The sequence below is a fragment of the Lynx rufus genome, unplaced genomic scaffold, assembly GCF_022079265.1.
Source record: "Lynx rufus isolate CCGP_SWC_20201006 ecotype Redwood Valley unplaced genomic scaffold, mLynRuf1.p SCAF_7, whole genome shotgun sequence".
In the NCBI taxonomy this organism is placed as follows: Eukaryota; Metazoa; Chordata; class Mammalia; order Carnivora; family Felidae; genus Lynx; species Lynx rufus.
The window spans coordinates 107,366,483-107,391,960 of NW_025814889.1; positions in this window are offsets into that span (position 1 = coordinate 107,366,483).

A 25,478-nucleotide genomic window follows, 5' to 3' on the forward strand; every position below is an offset into this window, starting at 1 on the left:
TATCTATGCTGACTAGGTCTGACAAACAACAAAATATGTCCCCATCTTCACTGCCACTTTCTTCTCAGCTGAATTCCAACAGGGTAGAATAATGAACGGTTTTACAATGATTACTTTGTACAAACCCTTTTCTAAATCTTGTTCTCTGGCCAATTTTTTTCTATCAATAGCATAGTGATGATTTTATTACCACAGAGGAATGTGACCTATGACATATGGAACCTACTAATTCAACAATTAAAAGAAGAAAAGATTTAAAAATGTAAACTAGAAATCATAGTCTCAGATGCTTATGTTATTCAGTCATATACCTGAGGAGATCAAAAGGTCAACCGTTGTTAAGCAAGTCCTTATTGATTTCCAGAGTAAACAGACCTATATTTTCAAGTATAAATAAATACTGAAAGAGTTGCTTCTTTTTTTAATTTAATGTTTATTTATTTTGAGAAAGAGAGAGAGAGAGAGAGATTGTGTGCATGAGCAAGGGAGGGACAGAGAGAGAGAGGGAGAGAGCATTTTCCATTACACAATTCTAGTTAATATCTAATGTTCTCAAATTTAAAATGCTCTAATTTTATTGATGAACTATAATAGTGAATGTTTTCCTGTAACTTCTTCAAAGAATCAAAATTAAGCAGCTGTAATTCCACTAAAAAGTATAATTTTAAGGTTTTATCTTCATTTTTTAAAACCCACATTATAGTAAAACTAAAAAGAGTGCTGCTATGTTCAAAAAGTAATGTGCAAAATGTTATGAAACTAAAAGAAAATGGATTTTTAGGAATCTCTCTTAAAATATCTTGACCGTAGCAGCTAGGTATTGATATCTGTCCTCATGAAGATAAGAGTTAATTATAGAGGAGAATTCCATACACCTAACTTGACATCAAACAAAAAGATCAGAAATGGAAGGCATGTGGCAGAATCACTAGCAAAACGGATTAAGTCATCACAGAAAAGATCAAGACTCCTGCCATTTTAAACACTGGTTTTTAGTCTAGGGAAAAGGAATACTGTAGACAGCAGGGAATATAAACCTAAATTCATTCATTGGCTGAATTATATTAAGAATGTAGCATTTACATAATTGGAAATTTTCCGATTTCACTCTATGTCAATGGTGAAAATCTTGACACCGCTCCCTAAAGAGTCTTCTAACTCATTATAAATTATTGGTCAAACAGGTGTAAGTTGCCTGTCAGAGCATCTGAAGCAGTGCTTCTATCTTGGCTTAGATATCTCTAAAGGGAATAGATCTTTCAAATTTATTCCAGTCTAACTCTTGAGCTCTTCTGGCTGGGAAAAAAAGGAATACTTTAAACAGCAAATAAATAAACAAAATACATGTAGAAGATGGGACAGTCCCAAATCTCTAGGTCAAAAACATGTTTTATTTGTCTATGTAGTTGATAAGCATTTAATTTATACAAAAAATAACCACAATGGAAGTATTTGACTGAAGGAAGAGTCAATGGCAGTCAGGGAGGAAGCAGAGATGAAACGAGGTATTATTTACTGAAATTGTGCTCCATTTAATTTGAGTGGAGGGAGATCAGGTATTGTTTCTAACAGAGAATAATGTGCATAACAGAAAAATTCTATAAGTTTTAGCATACAGTTATAGAAATAGCCCTGAAATGAATGGATATTTTAATTTCATTTCAACAAACATTTTTCTGACTTGGTTAGATATCAAATACTGTATTCAGAACCATAACAACTGCAAACAGCATAATTCATGGAAACTATTCATAGAAAAATTTTAGTAGTACATATATAAAACAATGGGCAATTTCATAAAGCCCTGGAAAACCTACACTAGGGCATTCACAGAAAAACATTCATCTGGGTAACCATTCCTTTCTCCACGGTGCCAGTATGTTTTCTGGAAAATTCAATAAATGATTGTCTAATGAATGCATAAATGAGTTGCAAAATACCAGAAGAGAGAGTAATTAATTCTGCATAGGGAAGTCTGGAAAGGTTTCAAAGAGAAGCTAACATTTGCATTGGGTCTTGAAAGATAAATGAAATATTAACAAGCAGTTAGAAACAGCAGAGTATCCAAGCCAGAAGCAACATCATGCAAAATAGGTGCAGTTTCCGTAAAATTCAAGAATAGTGTTTGGTCTGGTTTTATTGAGCTATAACTTGCATATAAAAGCTAAGAGGTCCAGGGTAGAACATGGTGTGAAAATGTAAATTGAAGCCAGATTATAACAAATGATCTGAATTGAAGAGTTTTAATTTACATAGCAATGTGACTTCATACCATTTTTTAACATTCTGGGCTTAAATTCCTGATAATTTTTTTTATTTTAAAGTGTACTCATTCATTTAACCTCTATTAATCATGTTAAATGCCATGAAGGGGGCATTGGTCTAATCACTGGTGCACAGCCTCAAACAGAAGACAAAAGTCTCTTCTTATATGGAAAGTATAGCCTGGTAAGGGTGATAGATGGTTAGAGAGGCAAAAAAAGCCAATGTACAAAAAATCTATAATATTTGTTTATTTAAAAATATTTATTCAGCACCTCTATGTGCCAATCACCATTTAAAACACACACACACACACACACACACACACACACTCCTTGCACCATAGATCTATATTAGATTAAAAAAAATGTTAAGATTAATAAAAAAGAAGGATCTGAGGCTAGAGGGTTACTGAAGCCAGTTTTAGAGAGTTGGGTATTTTTAATAGAATCAAAGAAAGACTTCTAAGAAAATAAAACATTTGAGGAGAGACTTCAAAAAATGAGAAAGACACGTCAAAAGAGCATTGTGGAAGTCCAAAATTTGAGTATCTTTGTTGTGGTCCAAAAATGTCTGTTGATACTGTGGCTAGAGTAAGTCAAATGAGGAGGAAAATCAGAAGCTAAGATTAGAGAATTATCTGGGGCCATGATTATGAGTTTTTCATTAGCCAATGGAATAACATGGGGATATATTGGAGGGCTTTGAACACAGAAGTGACTGGATCTGATTTATTATTTTACATAACCCAATTGCTGTATTCAAAATAGAGAAAAGTGTAGAAACAGAGAAAGGGGTTATGTGTGATTATAATATTCCTGGTAGGAGATGATGGTGGCTTGATCACATTCTATAAGATTTATAGAGGTAGAGTCAGTGGGATTTGTTGATAAACTGAATATGAAGAATGAGAAAGTTGGAACATCGAGAGATGCGTTTGATATAGCACATCAAGTATGATCTAAGCAAATTTGAAGACAGAGTTGCTGTACAATCAGGCATGAGCATTTTGTGAGGGAAAGAGGAGCATTTCAGTTTTGTGTACATTAACATTGGGGATACCTAATGGTACATTCAAGTAAACAATGTTAAATAGACAGTTGAAATATTAAAATATGGAGTTCAGGTGAGTGGATTAGGCAATAAATGTAAATTTGAAGAGAGAGCTAACGTAAAACGTTTGTGTTCTGTTGGAAGAGATAGCAGAGAGGGGAAATTGGTGACACAGAAGAGAAAGTGAAGAAAATCAGAAGTGATACCCTCAAGGAGTGCAAGAGTGGTTTATCCATTGTAATTAAAGGGAAGAGAAAATATGTAGGTACAGAATCAAGTAGAATGATATCTTTCATGATGGGAATTTTATAAATGCTCTTCTAATTGCATCTGTTACCTCGGTTATTGAGAAGCAAAGTTATCAGCTGAGTGCGTGGAGCAGAAAAGGTTGTGGAATAGTCATGAAAAAAAGTAAGAGAGTAAATTGACTAGGGAAATATAGTAAAATTGCTTGGGAGTGCTAAGAGCCCACTTGAGATTGCCGGTCATGAATTTAAAGTGAGATCAGTCAGCATGGTTTTCTATTTTTCTGTAGCTATAGTGAGCTGCTGTCATGGAGTTGAGTAGGTGGCAAAATGAATTAAAGAAGCATTGCAGTTGTTATAACAGTTGCTGAGGTTGCTACAGTATTCAAATAACCAAATATATATGAAAGAACTTTGAAAGCTATAAAGTACCATGGAGGTATACTTCATCACTGGGGTCCAGTACTGTAAGTTCCCATGTAGTAGCTTTGTTTTATGAATGAAAGTCAGAGTGCCGATTATTGGTGCCAGTCTTTAAAGTAGATCAAAGATGCCTAGTAGCCTCACAAGTCTTGAAGCCTGCACCTGACAGATCATAAAGTAAATTAAATTTCACATTACTACATAAGAAGAATTAAAAGAACCTGGCCAAGAATGTTACATATATAACTGAGCCAAAGGTTGTGGCATTTTCGTTTTTCGTTCTTCAGGATACTTGCAAACTCCCTTGAAGCCAGTATTATTGTGAGATTCTAGTTGACAAATTTTGCTTTAGGATTTAAAATGTCCATGCTTTCGCTTATATGTCATGTTAATAACTTTCCATCCATGAAAAAAAAAAAGAAAAGATGCTTTTGCCAGTTATTTCCCTGAAGATTCCTCTGTGAAACAAGTGTTCCACTCCAAGAAATTCTTTTCATATTGCAAGATTAGATCAATTTCATTCATTACCATCACCCTTGGCAATCCCTGTAGGACTTTTTTGGAATAATTGAGTAATTCAACAAATTCAACAATGGCTTCAGCTTTCCCATAACAGAAGAATGGTTCTTTAGAATCTTCATTTTCCATTCAAAGCTTTGGAAAGGGAATTGCAATTTTAAAGGCCAGAAAGAATATACATTTGACTGAATGGATTTTCAATATTTGGCTTGAAAATAAAGTCTTTCCAAGGTAACATTTTCTCATTCCTTTTCAATCATTTTTCTTTTAAACTTCCTACACTGCATCTTAGTTCCATATAAAACTTTATTTTTAAGCACACATTCTTGTTCAGATACTTGTGTTCATTTATTTTATGACTACATTAAAATTGGTATTTGGGTTTTAAAATAATTTTTTAGTATTTTATTATTAAATTCTTAATATTTGATGGATAAAAATATCAATATGATGAAAATGGTCTGATCAATAAAACTCTTCAAATTGCTTTAACTAAGAAGCACCATTAGTTACCAATGTAACTATTGTATAGTTTACTCAAATGTAAATTCCTAAGATAAATAAGCAAGAGTTTAAAATGAAAAAAAAAGAATTACTAGCAGGGCAATTAGTCAAATATATTGTGACTGTAAACTTAGCATTGCAAGTTATAATGAATATCTGAGAAAATAATTTGGTTTTGCCCAAATTTCAACAATTGTAGATATAATTCTGAATATTTATTTTAAGTATGTATACTTAGAATTTTCAATGGAAATATTGTATTATAGTTTCATAATCCATCAGGGAAAAATATGATAAAAATTTATCATATGGATAAAAAATTTCAAATGGATTAAAAAATTAAAAGGAAACAAGGATTTTTTTCTCAAAATATTAAATATGTGTGACATTAAAAATCTTAAATTGTTAAGCAATACGTGCATGACATCATAATACCATATAGAAAATGCTCAAAGGATCACAAATCTAGAAGGAGCTCATGCAGTTATTTTCTTTTTTATGGAAAGGAGAGAACTCTGGTCCAAAAAATGTTCCTACCTGAGTCACAAAACTCTACCAAGTCCTCCAAATCTACTTCCTCTGTACTTAAGAAGTAAAACAAAAAAAAATTAAAACAATAGAAAATATAGCCATATCTAGGATTGAGGCATGATAACAAGTACATATCCTCTGAGGATGGAAGAGAATTGTAGGATTATAAACTGGACAATACTCACATTGGCAAAAATACCCTTTCTAATTATCACCAAAGGGGAATAAGGACATTCTCAGATAAATATAAGGGGAAAAAAAAAAAAAGACTTGTTGCTTAGCAAACCTACCCTTAAAGAATAGATAAAGGGAATTTCCAAAGTAGAAAGGAAACAATAACAAAGGAAGACCTGGAACTTCAAAAAAGGAAAGACAAATATTGGAATTGTTGAAAAGGTAAATATAGACTATATACATCTCACGAGTCTCTTAAATTTTATTTGATGATTAAAGCAAAGTTAAAATATCATCTCATGTGGTGCTCAAGGTATACAGAGGCAGTACTTAAGACAATGGGACCTAAATGGAAGTAAGTTTTGTTTATTTAACATCAAAGCCATATAAAATGTCAGTATCAGTCAACTCTGATAAGTTATGTATGTAACCACTATAGCAAGCCTTAAGAAAACTATGCAAAGTGATATACTTGAACACAGTAACTTAATCAAGATGGAATTGTAACACATATTCAAATAACCCCCTAAGCAGTAAGGTAAAAGAAACAGAGTTATGCGAAATAGAGAGCAAATAAAAAAAATGGAATATTTTAAGCTCTAATACATCAATAATTTCCTTAAACTTAAATGATTTGTATACAAGAATTAAAAGACTATTGATTATTGATAAGACAAACAAAATGCATTAGCCAACAACATGCCCTCTATAAAACATTCACTCCAGATATAGCATCATAGGTATGATTGGTAAAGAGATACAAAAAAATATGCCATGGAAATATTAGGTTGTTTTTAAAAGGTAGAAATGACTACATTGCTGTTAAAGTAGACTTCAGAGAAGAGAGAATAGCTTCGGACAGAGAGGAACTTTGCAAAGAGATGAGGCAATCAATCCACCAAAAAGGCATAAAGCCCTAAATGTTTATTTACTGTTTCTTGGGTTAGAATAAATATATAGAAGAAAGTCTTCAAAAAAGCAAAAAGGTCTCTGAGACTAAGAGAAATAAGTTCTTTGATTCCTGATAGGAACCTATTGGCACTTCTATCATTTATTACTTACATAAACTGGTAGAAATTACTTATTATCTACATGACTATCTGTAAATCCAGATTAGTAATAATTCTATCACATGGTGCTGCTATGAGGATTAATTGAGTAAATACATATGACAACCTGGAACCATATTTATCCTGTGGTAAGCATTCAATAAATATTATACGTTATCATTGTTATCTTCATCATTACAAAAAGTTAGGTTTGAAGATTTTATCTTAACTCAGGAAAATCTGAGAAGGTAAGAAAAGATCTGAGGATGCTGTTATGAATATCATAAAAAATATACACCCCTAGAAAACATGGTCATTAGAAGTCTTCCTCCTAATAGACATTACAAAGAAATAAGCTAACAGTCATTTCTGTGTCCTGGGTAAACTATATCCTTTTGAAACACACTATTCCAAATGGAATCTGCTGGTTTTATAGGCATAAAACATGTTTCAGATTATTGTGAATAAGATTTGTTTTGACCCTCTATAAGTAATTTCAGTACCCACAAGAGTTCATGAGAGATGGGAGAAAACAGTCCTTAAAAATGCTGGTTAGTCTATAGTCTGCCCCCAAAACCTAATTTGTTCTATATTGTAGGCAAGAAAATAATTTTATGGATTAATGAATATGTTCTTGTGAGGAGTAAATGACATACAAATGACTTTTGGACCATGCTTTTTTTCAGAAGTTAACTATTCCTTATATAAATACAAGATTACATCTTTTTTTTTCATGTGCAGTGGCCTCCTTTTCTAAATGAGAGTTTTCTGATGTCTCCCATATTTAGGAGACTAAACATATCACCTCCAATAAAGCATGAGTTTGGCAAATTTTTACATAAATGGTCAGTTATTAAATAATTTAGGTTTTGCGAGCTAAATATTTGGTCTCTAGAAAATACTTAATTCTGTTTTGTAACATGAAGGCAGTCGTAGGCAATATATAAGCCAATGGGCATGGTGAGATTTCAATGAAACTTTATTTACAAAAACAGGTGGTGGGACAAATTTGTCTCACAGGTTATAGTTTACCAGCTCTGAAAAGGAGACTTAAAACTGAAGCTTTTACAGCAGAGTCTAGAAACTTTATCAGAAACGTTTCGGCTATTACATTGTTTTGGTTAATAGCCATTGCTTGGAAAAATGAACATTTGATTAAGCATGAATAAAGAGAGGCCAGTATCTCAGTCAGTCATTCTTATGGAGTGAATGCCTTTGTTTCAGTTACGCTTAGTTTGAAATCTTCATGTGGCTTTCTCTTATAGCAAGAACTATGAAATATTTGTTATTATTTAATCATTGCAGTCTTGTGACCAAAGAATGTATGCATTATTCAAACTTGTAATAAATCACTTTAGTCTCACTTTTTAATGTTTTTGACAAAGAAAGCAATGTAGAGTATAAAATCTGAGCCTTATCTTTATAGAAAATGAAAGTAAAACAGAGAGATTAAGTAACTTACACATTAAATTGCTAAATTTGTGTCACAGATAAGAAATAGCACTGAGTCCTGGCCACAAAGCCATTCTTATTTTGTTATTTTTAAGTTCAAAAATTTATATTCATGTCCAACAGATTTCAACTGAGTTACAAAAGCATTTCCAAAGAAAAAAGACAGACTTTTCAATAAATATTACTGGAGAAATTGGATATCCAAAGGCAAACATAACAAAACAAAATGAAAAACCACCACAATCTAAACTTTACACCTTATATAAAAATTAATTCAAACTGGATCACTGACTAAAATGTAAACTCATGAAACTTTTAAGGGAACAAAAAACACAAAACACAGAAGAAACTACTTCAGATCTACGGCTTAGGCAGATTGGTCTTATACTTGACCAAAAGAGAAATCCATAAAAGGGAAAACTGATAAATTGGACTTTATCAAAATTTACAACTTTTACTTTGTGAAATACCTTGTGAAGAGGATGAAAAAATAAGCCATATACAGTGTGAGAATATTTGCAAACCACATATCCAATAAAAGACTAATATCTAGTAAATATAAAGAACTGAGTTCAACAGTAAAAGACTAAAAAATTCTTGGCAAAAGAATTCTTGAAAATGGGCAAAAGACAGATATTTCCCCAAACACAACACACAGGTAGCAAGTAAGCACATAAAAAAATGTTCCACATTATTAGACATTTAGGAAATACAAATTAAGACAACACTGTAACACTATCTACCTGTTAGAATAATTGAAATGTAAAGAAAAATAATAATGATGACCCAAAATGCTGCTGAGACTACAGATTTTAAGAGGGTAAATGTTTTTCACTCTGGACAACAGCTTGAAAGTTTCTTGTAAAACAAAACATATAATTGTTTATATCTTTATAAATACATAACAATATAAAATAATAATTGTTGTCTTAGATATTTTTTCAGAGAAATGAAAACTTATAGTCACAAAACACTTATGTTCATCATTACATGAGTCTTCAGAGCAGCTTTCTTTGTTATGACCCCAAACTGGAAACATCCCAGATGTTCTTTAATGGGTAGATGTTTAAGCATATTGTGGTGCTTTCTACCGTGGGATATTACTTAGCACTGAAAAGGAAGGACCTATTTGTACATGCTACAACTTAGATGAATTCCAGGGAATTCTGCTTATTGAAAAGAGTTCATAGTATAAAATTCCATTTATATAACATTATTGAAGTGAAAAAAAATTATAGAAATGAAGAACAGATTACTAGTTGTCAACAAGATTATGGTTGGAGTTTGGGGTTGAGAGGAAAGACAGGCAACAGGGCAACATGAGATATCTGTAATGTAACGGAGTTGTTCTGTATCTTGAATGTAGTTGTGGATACACAGATAGATACATGCAAAAACTTGTGTAGTCCAAAACACACACACACATACACACATACACACAGATGAGTATATGAAAAACTGGGCAAATCGAAATAAGATAGTGGCTGTGGAAGTATCAGTTTCTTGGTTAGGATATTGTACTGTGGTTTTCAGATATGGTATCGTGTGAAACTGGATTAAGGCTACATAGGATCTGTCTATATTATTTCTGACAAGTGCATGTGAATCTACAATTATCTAAAGGAAAAGAACAAAAATAAGATGTGTGAATTTGTGTATATGTATATAAATTCTATCTTATTTCTTTACAAATTAATTTTTCCCATTTTAAGAGATCTGAAATGAGGATTTTTTAAAACCAATGACTATGTTTTTATTTGGTACTGGTTTTATTTTTTAATGCAAATAAAGATGTATTCACCATTTATGGCATTTTAGATTCAATGAAATACACTAATATTCCTTTAGAATATAATCTCAAAATCATATATATTCAGCATTAAATAGACAAATGCCATTAATCACTCCTAAATCACCAGAGGCACGTATTTGTCCATACACACATTTTCAGATTCTCAATTAAAATTTTGAATTATTAATGTATTTCTGGAAGATATTCACATCAGATCTACTGAATTTAAAGTAGACCTAGATAATTAGTAACGTGAGTTTCCTCAATGCATTTCAATAATTTCTACATTTTCACATAACCTCAGGGAAGACCAGAGAAGTGCTTGATTAATAAAAACCCCCTTCTCCCATGTCAGGTAGCCTTTTTAGCTCAAAAGCTGACAAAAAATAATGATGTGAGCATAAGAACTCCTGAGGATTTTATCTATGAAGCCTGTTCCTCAGTTTTCAAAAGGTCAGGAAAAGACATCACTGTATTTAGCCTTGTATTCCCAATTTCCATCACAATGCCTTTTGAAAGAATGAATAATAAATAATGTCTCAATACAATTGGAATATTGAATATAAATCTCTGATTTATAGTGCTCATTTCAGAACATTCACTCAAAGCTTTTCTGTGCATTCTGTTTCAAGAGATACAAAAAGGACTGAGTATTGGATAAAGATCTTCTAAGAGATGGTAGATTTTATTTTACCACTAATCTTACCACTCCTTTTGGTAACAAGAGTTGTTTAGAAGCAATTACAATTCTTTAAAAATTCCAGAATGGAGAATCTAGTCATCTGGAGATATCTTTTTAGAAAAATTCTTTGTACTGGTGTGAAAAAAACGGACAATTTGTGAGCTAACGTTTGACTAGGTGAGAGACCAACCCCAAGGTAAATCAAGGTTCAAGGCCAGTGTAATTCTTTTCTCTAAGAATTCAATCATGTCATCCATCTTCTGTTTTCACTGGTGTGGATTTTGGTACCACGCCAAAATTATTTAGATAGAAACTGTATTAGTAGGTTTTTATCGGTTACTTTAATATACATTGAGGCCATATTTTCTAACAAATCATCTTTGTATTGAAAAGGGCATGTATTATTTCCTTTTTCAATCATGGTATATAACATTTAATCTAATTTTAATGTTAATCTCTGACATTATATATGAATTCAATAAAGTCATTTTTGTGTATCCTCATTTTTACATGTTAGAGATGGTATGTATGCCAAGGAGTTTTTGGGAAAATGTGCAAGAAATAACATCCTTTACATATGATATATTCTAAATAATGCTAAATAGGAATACTTTAGATATGGTTCCAAATCCTTTTTCCCTTTCCACAGAATACAGACCATTTATATTTCTAATTGTGTGAATTCCAAAATTCTGATTCTCACCACCACCATCTATTATCTATTATTCCAATGTCTCTCATTCTCTCATTCCAATGGAGCTACCTCTTTACTCTTATTGAAATATTTAGTCTCATACTTTTCCTTATTTCACTTCTGAACTTTCTTCTGAACTTTTTTGTTGTTGTTGTTGGTCTTATTTGAATGTGGACTCCACCATCAATCATGTCAACCATGACTTTTGAGTGCCTTGAGGGTTTCTACCTATTATAACCAACTTGGAACAAAACCCCTCTTCCCCACCACATTTTTAAGACTAATTTTATAGCTGCAAAACCAGAACTTTCTCTTAAAAGATAGGGCCTTACACAAGGAACATTGACTCACTAAGTGTAAAGGAAGTAAAGGAAGCATTAGTGTTATGCCTCTCATTGTCTGAAAACCTGTAGGAAAAGAAGTCAGAAAATCCTTAGCAGAGAAGTAAGAAAGAATTACTGCTTTTACAAACAGTAAAAAAATCCATGGTGATATTGGAGAGGGTCATTTCCTGCAGATTGTGGGATATTTCTAGAGGACTTGGGTCTCCTTACTCAGGAAAGGTAGATGAAATTGTTTTTTATTATTGTGTTCAGTATAGACAAAAAAGGTACTTTTCAAATGAATTGTGGGTGTGAATATTTGTACATAAAGGGAAAAAAAAAAGAATTTCAGAGTTGTAGCACTAAAGGAGCCAATAGCATGGACTAAGAGGTAGAAAACTTTTAGGATTCCAAATATTTACAGAGAAAAAGCAGACTAAAAATACTACTCAACTTTCAGGACTAGTGTATTTCTCAATGTTCTTTCCAGATATGGCCAAGAAAAGCCCTTGCTATAGTCTAAATGCTTTTGTCTCCCTAAAATTCAGACATTGAAATTTTAAATCCCTATGAGATGATATTAGGAGGTGGGCCTTTGGGAGGTGTTTAAGTCATGAAGGCATAGCCCTCATAAATGGGATTAATGCTTTTATAGAAAAGGCTTTAGAGAGGTCCCTAGCCTTTCTGTCAAGTCAGGGCTTAGCAGAAAAGTGCTGGCTATGAATAGGAAGAGGGCCCTCACCAGAAAGCAAACCTTCTGCCAACTTGATCTTAAACTGCCCAACCCCCCAAACTGTTAGCAATAAACTTCTGTTCTCTATAAGCTTCTCAGTTGTGTTTTACTATAGCAGCCTGAAAGAAACAAGACAATCCTCACAGAAGGGGAATCCAAAAACCATGAAGAAACTACTCTTGAAGGAATAGAAGTAGGGTAATCTGGGAATATTCCCTTACTATCAGGGTGAGGAGTTTTCACAATACTTGACCAGAGAATTTCAGAATTACTATTGACCAACAACAGCTTTGTGCCTCCCTTTCTTCCCCTTTATACACTAGACACTTGAGTGTACATTGCTTCTAATCTATTTCCCATTGATTATTTGATTATTCTGTAAGTGGAAGAAAGACAACTTTTTTTTAACTGTAGTTCAATAATATCTGATGGAAGAGAAGCCACATTAATTTGATATAAAGAGTATCATGAGATCCTGGCTTTGGAGCTTAATGTCATGATTGTATAAGACTCTGGGGTATTTTCCTTAGGAAAAAGTGAATTCTGCTTGCGGAAAGTAAGTAAATATTTGTGTAGAAGAGAGAGGATTACCATGGCTTCTATTATTATTTCTAACTATTTGTTCTCTCTTCCTGTAAGAGGATTAAATATCCTTGCCAATTGCTGTGCATCCAGCAGTAACTTTTTGTGGGAAGAGTATACTTTCCCATCCCATAGATAGATGGGATAGATAGATGGTTTAGCCATCTGACTTCCTTTGTCCATGGCATACAAAATAAGTTTTTGTGTGCCAAATCCAAGTCTATCATTACAAACATCTCATTTGAGATAAATTCAGACTACCCATTAAAATTAAATTACTTCAGTCTGCTTTTTATTAAAGTCTTCAAGCTTCAATTTAAGATACATTCTGAAGAAAAATTCATATTACATATAGTGATTTCTTGGGGGATTTTGAAGTCTCTTTTGATAATTGACCTAATAGATCATAACAAACTTACTCTTTTTTCCTTTTTAAAATGTTTTTCATGTGCTCAATCTTAGGCTGCTGATAATATCTGAAGAAAGCAAAATATGCTAATTAGTTCTACTATAGAGTATGGTCCTGTAACCTAAATTTGACATAAAATAGTGCTTGGCACTCTTTATTTTACTTTCTAATTGATTCAGTATTATAGGGTTTACTAAATTTTATACTGTAGAATATTATTATCATTCGATACTTCAGGAATGAAGAAATCTATGATCAAATAAATTAGGGAATTGTTAAAATATATTCATCTTTGTGGAAATATAGAATGCAGAATGATATATTTCAAACACAGAGAAAATTCCCAGAGAATAGAATGATGAAAAATCATTTCCAGTACAGAGCTCCATTATGTCCAAGTGTTTTGCCACACTTCATTTCATTTTATAGATAAAACAATATAGATATAACCAAAGCCTGCCTCTATAGCCTTTGTGATAGGAGGGACTATTAATATCTGTTTTACTGATTGAAATAAACTGAAGGATAATCTTCCCCAAGATCACCAAACTAGCAGGGAAATTAACTAGTAAGGAGCCTAAACTGGTTCTGGCTCATAATCTATCTTCTTCTTTTTTTTTTTTTTTTAATTAAGTTTTAAGTTTATTTATTTATTTTGAGAGAGAGAGAGACAGAGTGAGCAGAGAAAGGGAACAGAGAAAAGGAGAGAGAGAATCCCAAGCAGGCTCTTTATTGTCAGTGCAGAGTCTGATGTGGGGCTCGAATTCATGAACTGTGAGTCATGACCTGAGCCAAAACCAAGAGTTGGATGCTTAACCAACTGAGCCATCCAGTCTCCCCATAATCCAGCTTCTTCTTAAAAATAAATGATAGGTATAATGTAGGTTCATTATCATTTAAAGGAAGAAAATGAAAGAAAGAAAGAAAGAAAGAAAGAAAGAAAGAAAGAAAGAAAGAGAAATTAGACATGTATATGTATATGTAATATATCCTACTAAAATTTTGAAATTAAACATAAAATCTAAAATTTCTGTAGATGATTGCCTATAAATATAGAAAAATCTCTGTTAAACCTAAATGAACCTATCTCCTAAGAGACAATTGTATATTTTAATCCATTTGTTCATCTATTTTTCTCCCTTTGCTTTACACTTCCTTTAACAAGACACTATCTCTAGGGGCACCTGGGTGGCTCAATTGGTTAAGCGTTGACTTAGGCTCAGGTCATGATCTCATGGTTCGTGGGTTAGAGCCCCACGTGGGGCTCTGTGTTGACAGTTTGGAGCCTGGAGCCTGCTTCATATTCTGTGTCTCTGTTCTCTCTGTCTCTCCCGCATTCGCACTCTGTATCTCTCTCTCTCAAAAATAAAATAAACATTAAAAAAAAAGAAGACACTATCTCTTTATCGAGGGTCTTGGCACATATTAGATGGCCAGTGAATATGATTGAATTTACAATAAATAAAATAGTGTATAAAAAGCAGCATACAATTAAAATATTCTTAAAAATATAGTCATAATATTTTTCATAATCTTAAAATGTATTGGACACAAAATCATTTTTTTAATCCTACAATGAGCATTTCATTTTGTAGAAGAGGCAAACAGACTCAAACTCAGCCTTCTTTTTTCCCCTCTAATTTCAATTTTTAGTGAAAGTTTAAAAAAAGTCTCACTTCACAAACCTTTTACATATAACAATAAAGTCAAACCCTAGCATAAGGTGACCTTATGCAGTGATTTATTCTCAAAATATTCATTTACTATATTCATTGTTTGTCAATATCAACAACTGCATTCCAATTTATCTGTGCTAGACTATTTCATATTGACACATTGATTTAGAAGTGTGAAACTACTTAAAAAAATTTTTTAACGTTTATTCATTTTTGAGAGAGCATGAGCGGGGAAGGGGCAGAGAGAGGGAGACATAGAATCTGAAACAGGCTCCAGGCTCTGAGCTGGCAGCACAGAGCCTGACGCAGGGCTCAAACTCACAAACTGCAAGATCCTGACCTGAGCCTAAGTCGGACACTCAATCCACTGAGCCACCCAGTCACCCCAGAAGCGTGAAACTATTTTAAAGTAAAACATCTAAACACTTAATTTTTTCATTTATCAAGGAAATAGAAAACAAACAAACAAAAACAGTTCCATGCCATAGGGTGATAGGATGGTTATATGGATTTAAAAAAAGAAAAAAAAAAGCTGTTTCTAATTTTGTTAACTACAATATAGTTTGTTAAAGATTAAGAATTTGAAAAGTTACTGATAAAAGAATGGAAAATTTTGCAACGGAACAATAGCTAAATCTCTTGATCCTTAGAGTAATTAGAATAATACTTAAGATTGTTCAAAATAAACTTATCTGATTTTCTCCTCCATCTTGAATTTTTGTATCACATTGTTTAAAGAACTTCTGTAACTTGATATTTTTCTAATTATTAAGTTGGTCATAATAAGACATTATAGCTTGAGCAAAAAATACAAAGTTTTGAATTCAGTTGTGACTTTGTAATATTGTGTTGTAGGGGCAGAAAAACATTTCCTCCACACTCTTAGGGTGTCTGGCTGGGTCAGAAAGTTAAACTGACAAAGATAAATTAACAGGAGAAGACCATACAAATTTATTTAATATAAGTTTTGCACGAGGTGGTAGCATTGACAGGAAAAAAGAATCATATAGCTTTATTTGGTTATTTAGTGTAGACTATGGACCTTGGTGGGTCCCTAAAACACTTTCAGGAGGTTATCAAGGTCAAAATTATTAAGATATTATTTTACCTTTGCCTTTTCCACGTGTTGGTATTGCGCTGACGGTGAGTAAAATTGCTGGTACCCAAGCATGAAACAAGACAATGGTACCAAACTGTAGTAGTCATTCTAATTTTTGCTATGCACCATGCCCTCAGAATTAAAAAAAAAAAAAAATTACTTAAGAATGCCATTGATTGGGGCGCCTGGGTGGCGCAGTCGGTTAAGCGTCCAACTTCAGCCAGGTCACGATCTGGCGGTCCGTGAGTTTGAGCCCCGCGTCAGGCTCTGGGCTGATGGCTCAGAGCCTGGAGCCTGTTTCCGATTCTGTGTCTCCCTCTCTCTCTGCCCCTCCCCCGTTCATGCTCTGTCTCTCTCTGTCCCAAAAATAAATAAAAGCTGAAAAAAAAAATTATAAAAAAAAAAGAATGCCATTGATGAAGCAGTAAAAAATAGTAATTTATATTAAACATTAACCTTTGAGAATACATCATTTTTATATTTTACCTAATGCTTCATACCTAAGTACAATTGTCTTCAGGAAAAGCACTTTTGTGATTGTAGAAGTGGTGAGCCATTTGCAATGCCACTGCCAGATAGCCCTCCTAAAAATTCTGATCACATCACTCTTGAAAGTTACCAAAGGTCAGTGATTATCTTCCATGTTGCTTACACACATCATCTTCCTGCCTTTTTATTTTTACCTATGCCAGTCCTTTCCCTACAATTCTGCCTTTCAAATACTTTTCATGCTGTACAATCCAATGCTAACACTTTTTCAAAACTTCTTGGGTCATCTGCTTGACTTCCATAGGAAGTCATCTTTCTCTGTCCTTGCGTTCATTAGGAAGTTCTTTAAATTGCTCTTCTCATACTTGCGGTATTGTGCGTTTTAACAGGAGCATTGTTGTCTTCTATTCTTATTATTTTTGAGATTCTTGAAAGCAAAGTCATGCCTTTCACAGGGCCTTATATATAGTTGGTGTTTTTAATCCATTCATCCATTTATTTAGCAAACATTAGTGATTACTTACCATGTGCTGGAGAATTAACAATTGGTTAGATTCAGAATGGTGTATCATGACTGTTGGTATTAGTTACAGAAAAGATTTGTTCATGTTTTACACAAAATTCTTCTCATATAACAGCATTAAATCTCTACTTTGTCTATCACTGTTTAGTTAATTAATTCCCAAAGTTTTGTGGGTTACATTTACATAAAATGACTCAATTCATGAAACTGAATGTATATCAAATTTGTTTTTATAAGAAAATATAGAATAATAAAAGTTTATACAGGGACACCTGTGTGGCTCAGTTGGTTAAGCTTCTAACTCTTGATTTTGTCTCAGGTGGTGATCTCACAGTTTGTGGGTTCAAGCCCCCACTGGGCTCTGCACTGATAGTGTGAAACCTGCTTGGGATTCTCTCTTTCTTCTTCTCCCTCAGGCCCTCCCCAACTCGTGCTTTCTCTCTCTCTCAAAAATAAATAAATAACTTTAAAAAAAAGTTTATACAGTAACAAGTCAGTTAAGGTATAGTCTAAATGCACTTTTCACACAGAATATGAGTATATCCTTGTGCCACAGCCATAGCTCTAGAGATGTGACTCTGGGAAATTATACTGAAATATGTTTAAAATTCTATGAATTCAGATGATCAGTATAAGTATTTTAAAAGGTTCTGTCCTACTTTCTTTTTTATAGTATCTTCTATAGTTAATAATCTCACTTTTGTTGTATGATTGATTAATATTTGATCATTCCTCTGTACTTCAAGTTCATAAGGGCAAGAACATCACTGTTGTTCATTGTTGCATCCTCAGAACTGAACATTGTGCCTGAAATATAGTTGATTTACATATTTGTTAAATAAATAAGTGTGAAGAAATAAATGCTCCAAGATACCAATAATCTCTGCTTTCATTACATTTCCATAATCCTAACTATGAGCCATTTCTATGTGTGTCTATGTTCTGTTTCCAATATAACTGAACCTTTGTTTTTACAATTACTAGCAGAGAATGGGAAGCACCATATTTAGGATAGTGGTGTGTATAAAAACAACAGCTATGGACAGTACGCAAAATATTAGATGCATAAGCCAGAGTTGTTTGTTAAGCACCACAACATGGTTAATAATATTATGTATTTGGCAATAATATTTGTGTTCAGAATATGAGCTCATAGTCAAAATGTCTGTGGGTTGGCCTTTTAGAGAACCTTAAATATTTACTTTGGTTACAGTGGTTTTTTCTTGTCCTTATTCATAGCAATGAAGAAAGCTGTGACAATAGCTCCTAGGCTGGCCCATCAGCCTGTAGTTTCTCTCTATCCTCCCACTTTTCATATAATATTTATTTGTCCTGCCACCAAAATTCTGTCTCTAAAGCCTAAATTTCATCATACAAGTCTACTACATGGAACTCTTTTGTGATTATGAAACCCAGTGGTTCTCAAGTGGGGAACAATATTTCCCTCCCAGAGAACATATGGCAACGTCTGGAGATATTTTTGGTCACTACAACTGGGGAAGTGGGGAGTGTTACTTGAATCCAATGGGTAGAGGCCAAGGAGGCTGCTAAACATTCTGCAATGCACAAGAGAAACCTCAACAGCAAAGAATTGTCAGGACCACAAAGTCAATAGTGCTGGGGCTGGGAAACTCTGAGCAAAGGATAAAGTCCAAATTTGTACACATCCCAAATGAAATCTTCTTACCGTTCTTTCTACCTCTTTCACATAGTATTCTAACTTTTAGTTTAAGGGACACATCTGGCAAACACATGTGTTTTAGTTGATTGTCTGTTCCTTTTGGATGCCTCAGATGTTTTCCAGTTTGCCACATCCTCCACCGCTTGTTATCGTCTTCATCCAGCTGTCTTCACTTATTCGCGTTTCCCACCTTCCCTAAAACATTCAGTCTTGGCAAATCCTACTTCACATTCACAAAGAGCCCTGCTAACCTTCTGTGTTCCTCAACATGCCTTTTCATGTGTCCATACTTTGCATTTGCTACAAAGTCTAACTGGGATTTCCTACAACTATGCTTCTCAAGCCCTATTTGCCTGATGAATTAATCCATGTTCTTCCATATTCATTCTTTCCACTTGTGTCTCAGCTATACATTTTATTATGTCTGTTATAGCAGAGTTTGCACAGTACCAGTTTGGTGTTAATGCCTTTGCTTTCTCTTTCATTATTAGCCTTTGAGGCTCTTCAAAATTTGACCATGCTATAATTAATATGCTGTCTTCACAGCTCCTAAGACAGTGCCTGGGCATGCATTTAATAAATTTTGTTTGAACTCCTGTAATTAAATCAATTTCTAGTGCACTCTTTAACTTTGTAAATCACAACTGCCATATATCCAATCATTTTGGAATCCAGATAAAGAATATTTTACACTAATATTTGTCTTCAAAGTTATGGACAACAGAATTAACATTGTTTTCTTTTGAAATTGTAGATACTAGACTGTATATTAAAAAAAAGAAAATATCTATGGCAAAAGACTAAATAGTTAATGTATTTAGCAGAGAAGAATATTTTTTGAATTTAATAAATTTGCAATAATTTGGAATTGGGGATAATTATGGATATCTCTGTATTTATTGGTGTATTCTAAGTTTTCTAAAGTACCTACATGCTGCTTTTAAAATCAGAAAATATGATAGAAGAAAAGGGTATTTATGGTCACATTTTAAAGAACAATGATTTCTTTAGATTAAGGTTCAGTTTCTACATTATGATAGCAGATTAGAGAATTGCTGATTCTGTACCCATTCTTGCTATAAAGAACAAAAAAAGAAAAAAAAAAGGAAAAAATAACCCTCATAGTTAGTATAGCCATTATGGAAACAGTATGGAATTTTCTCAAAAAAATTAGAAAAACTACCTTATGATCCCGCAATTCTACTTCTGGGTATATATTCAAAGGACATGAAGTCAGGATCTCAAAGAGATATCTGCCTTCCCATGTTCATTTCAGCATTATTTGCAATACCCAAGATATGTAAACAACTTAAATGTCCATGGATAGACAGATAAATAAAATGTGACGTAATATTCAAATAAATACAAATGATGCCTGGTAGGTTGTAAATTAGAGTACTTTAATGTTAGACAATTGTCCATATAGTATAATAAATATTAAAACTGACTGGTGTGCACACACACATGCACACATGCACAAAGTTTATACTGAAGGAGATTTAAATAAATTATAAATAATATAAAGCCATAGCTAATTTTAATGTAGGCATACCTTAAAAATAACAAATTAATTTCAATAATAGAAATGTAAATAGTTAAAACTCTGCTAAGGAAATAATGGCTAGTATTCACTGAGAATAATGGCTAGTATTTACTTGTAAAATTTCTTGACTCGTCAGAGGTACTGAATCAATGTTAGTAATTAACCAATAAATACATCAGTAAATGAATGAATAAACACTGAACACTCTTTTAAGTACTTTACAAGTGGTATCTTATTAATTTCTCTCAATAATTCTATGAAGTGGCATTCCACAAATGCATTTCCTGAGGCTGAGACATTAAGAATTATAATGCAGTGCCATCAGCATTGTAATTTGGATATCAGGCATTTTCATTTGTCTTTTGTCTTCTCTTTCACCTGCATATGCATTTATAGCCCATGAATTGAACGTAGGTATTGAGTGACCAAAGACACATGGCCGGGAGATCACACACACCAATCCTCAAGGAATAGCATTTATTAGAGAAAGCTTAGAAAACAAAGCAAAAGAACATGTTCAGGTCCCTAGTAAACACAGTGGTCCAGCAAAATTAGAAGTCAGATTCTGGGAGAGGCACCTCAAATTTGAGCTGTGTGACTTCTAAGCTAGATGTTAGGCAAGAAACAGTGGTTTCTGGTATACAGGATGAAAGGAAAGTGCTGGCACCCATGTCCTGGATTAATCCAAAATCCAGGCCACTACTGCTTTCTGTGGAGCGTGGGAGGAGCTCAACTCTTTTCTGGGAGGCCAGCCTATAAGATATTGCAACTTGCCTTGGGCAAATTAACTCTTAACTGTTAAAGTTAAATCTTAATAACGATTCCTATTATTTATTGAGCACTTACTTCACCAGCACTAAGTGCCTGGAACAACAGACTGAGCCAGCCTCTAAACTCTATAATGAGTCCAATGCATCCCATATATAAAAATAAAACTGGTCTAGAAACTCTAAAACAAAATTCCTTTTTTCCTATCAGTAAATAAAATCCACAGAATTGAACAAGATTGGCAATAAAGATGCAGCTTCTCTTTGACTACTTCTTTAGTCTGAGTGGGAGCAGGTTACTTGCAAAAATGAGCAATCCAGCTAGCACAGCCTTATGTTTGGGAAGACAATAAATAATCTTCTGCTGTAAAGCTTAACATAATTATTACATGAGATTCAAATTCAGGTCTCAAAAGCAAAAGGTTTTACTCCCATGACAAAACCTTCATTAAGAAACAAACCCAAAGAGTAATTTAAATGGGATTTGCAAACCTCTAGGTTATACATCTCTCCAGAAATCCAATTAAGTCAAATAAATACCAAATCCTGAGGAAATGTTAAGAATTTAGTCCATTCTATTTAGTTGAGTAATACCAAATTTATTAAAGAAGGAGCTTTCAACTTTTTTCTTTTTTTTTCTAGCCAAGTACTTCTTAAAGGAATTTGTAAACCTGTATTTCCTCATAGATATTTAGCATAGAATATTTCATATGTCTAAATAGTAGCAAAGGAAGTCATTTCTGCATATGGTTAAACACAGACTTTTTGAAATAAATCAGTTGCAAAACTTTTAAAAAGTGAAATCAATGGATCCTAAATGCCATAGGTATTTTATTCTTATGATCACACATGTTTAACATTTTTACATTTTAACATTTTTAACTTTTACATTATTTTCTCTTGGACTCATATTTCCAGTATACTTCTCTAATAGAAGATTATCCTAAAACATGTTTTGGTGCCTGAAAATATTTTATTGATTGCCTACATATTTCTCTGATGCAAAATTGTAAATCAACATTTGATATTTTCCAGTGATGCCGAAATGCTCAAGTTTTCTTCTGGATTGAATTGTTATTACAAATCTTACCCGTACACTATTGATTAAAGCACCACATAACCTATCACGTTCAATAATTTAAAAGAAGAAGCATACTTTTTTTACCAGTTGTTATGTATCTTTGGATGACCATAATTTATTATAGAATGAGACTGAGTCCAACATTGGTTCTATTTCTATTTTTTTTAAGTAGATGTCCACACTGATGACCACCTTCTCATTGGCCATCTGTTCCTCAGTATATTTCATCTGTATGGAAAATACTTAAACTCTCAGATACCTGCCTATATCCATAAAGAGCTAGTGACATGAGGGGGGAAAAGCAGCTGCTGTCATCAGCAGATCTCTGTGATTCTGCCCTCTCTGGAATACTAACCACTTTAGTCCCATTTTGTCTGTATCTCTCTGATATCTTTAACAGATCATTTTATAAATTAGTTTTCTCTAGTTATTGTCCTTAGGGGCATTTGTTCACTGATAGAATTATTCAATTCCATTCAAAAGTAGAAGTCTATCATAACAATGCTGGGTGTGGGGTGTGTGTGTGTGTGTGTGTGTGTGTGTTTAATCTGCCTGGTGACAAAGTGAAGAAATTTTGGTTCACTCATGCAATCGAATACTAAGCAGTCATTAAAAAGAATGAGGCAGACTTTCAAGTTCTGATATGGAAACATCACCAAGTTATATTAAGAAACTAGCCTTATTTTATTGCACACCTTTTTGAATCATACGCATACATAAAAGATACAATTTTTAGTTAAAAATTCTTCCAGTGGAGTTCTTTCAGCAATATTACAGATTTAAGAATGGAGCCTCTTTGTTTCAGAATTAAAATTGAAGAAACAAATGTTTACTTCCTAAAATTTTATCCATATGGAAAGTTTATTAGGAGACTTTGGTGGGAGAATGCCGGAACTTAAAATCTGGATGTTACAAGATTTATATTCTTGTCTGATTCTGTTAGCTGAATAATATTGTAAAGTCTCTAACGTCTCAATGTCTCAAAATCCAGTCTGTAAGTTGATAAAACTAAATAATATAATTCATTTCTAGAATTCCATTACCCAATTGATGGAAGTATTACTCTATATCTAACAACTTGACAATTGAAATAAATGGATGAGTATCTTATACAATCAATACATCCTCCAGTGATGTATATATTTATATGTATATTTAGATGTTGTATATTATATATTTTAACATATTTTATACTTGTTATATTACATATTTAATTTAACTTACTGACTAATCAAAAATAAAGTTTAAAGATTAAGCTGATAGCATTAGGTTAACTTTGTTATGTGTGGGTGTGTTTCATTTAAGTACAAAGTATATTTCTAAATTACTAAGTTTATTTGATGATTACAAAAGAGCAATCTGGTTCTCAATAGCTTTTGCCTTTTTAGCTGACTTCTAGTCTTAATTTTTTTTAACTTTTTAAATGTGTTTATTTTTGAGACAGAGAGAGAGAAAGAGAGAGAATGATCAGGGGAGGGGCAGAGAGAGAGGGGGAGACACAGAATTAGTAGCAGGCTCCAGGCTCTGAGCTGTCAGCACAGAGCCTGAGCAAGACTAGAACTCACCAACCTTGAGATCATGACCTGAGCAGAAGTCAGACACTGACTGAGCCACCCAGGTTCCCCAAATGTTTATATTTTTTTAAGAGACAGAGACAGAGAGACAGAGACAGAAACATCCAGCGCTGGGAGTAAGGGCAGGTGGGGAGGGGTTGGGAAAGAGAGAGAGGGAGACACAGAATCAGAAGCAGCCTCCAGGGTCTGAGCTGTCAGCACAGAGCCCATTCAGGGCCTCAACTCATGAACTTCGAGATCATGACCTGAGCCAAAGTCAGATGCTCAACCCACTGAGCTACACAGGCGCCCCAGATCATTTACACTTTAAATGACTTTAATTTGATCACTTTCTTTAAAGTTTTAGGATTTAAACTTGCATTAGCAATCTTCCAACTGTAGAGTTTTGATGATCCAAAATTGATACAAATATTTCCCTCATAACTTGTCAAATTTAAATTAACACATGAACCAATTTATTATCAAAAACATAAAAGCTAAATAGTAATGTCTAAGTCCTGGAGCCGTTTAATTAAGATAATTTCAAATGTAATAATTACTTTTTATTAATTACTTTTTGTTTTAAAATGTCTCTGACAAAACTGGTAGTCTTACTTAGACTGGATTCAGTATGCATTAAAAATGCATGTGCCCATGCTTACGTAATTGGCACAATATTTTGGAATTCAGGTATAAACCCACTGTAGCAGACACTGTGGGTGCCCTGCCTGGATCCCCTGACTCCCTTTAAGTGATTCTGTGGGCTCCTTCCACAGCTTCTGTCCCTTACTTCCAAAAGCTGACACCTGCAACTCTCTTTGGAGGATTTCTTTTGTCTGCTGGGGCAGCTTTGCCTGCCAAAATACGCAAACAACTGGAAAGTGCTTGGAAGTTTCAGCAAGCACTCCTTGCCTTCCAGTTATAGCACCCTGAGCCAATACTGACTACCGTAGAAGTGTTAAAGTCCAGGTCCTGTGCTTTAAGACCCAACCAACACTGAAACATCATTTATGATCCAGAGATGCCCTGTGGGATCAGACCCAGGGTGAGGCTGTCCCTGAAACTATCCATTTTTTAAAACTTTCTTTCTCTGTCCTGCTTCTCCCACGCTTTTGCTGGGTTATTCTGCCTGCACTCTTTTCTTTTCTATCTTTTTTTCATTTTTTATTTTTTGTAATCTTTATTTATATTTGAGAGAGAGAGAGAGAGAGTGCAAGTAGGGGAGGAACAGAAAGAGAGGGAGACACAGAATCCAAAGCAGGCTCCAGGCTCTGAGCTATCAGCACTGAGCCCCATTCTGGGCGTGAACTCATGAACAGAGAGTTCATGACCTGATCTGAAGTCAGAGGCTCACCCGACTGAGCCACCCAGGCGTCCCTGACAGCACTCTTTTCAATCACTTGTACACAAAACCTTGTCTATTTCTGCTTCTGAGGAATTGACATTAGGCAACTTGTAGTAGAGCCGCAACTCAGCAGGGTGCTAAAGAGAAAACACAAAGCACTGCCACCCTCATAGCTCATCCTCAGCCTAACCACCCCTCTACCCCCCACCCCCACCTCCGCTTCCAAGAAATGAACACTTTGTAAAGGGGGAGGCAACTAACTACACAATTCTTTTGCCCCATAGTCCTGCTGCT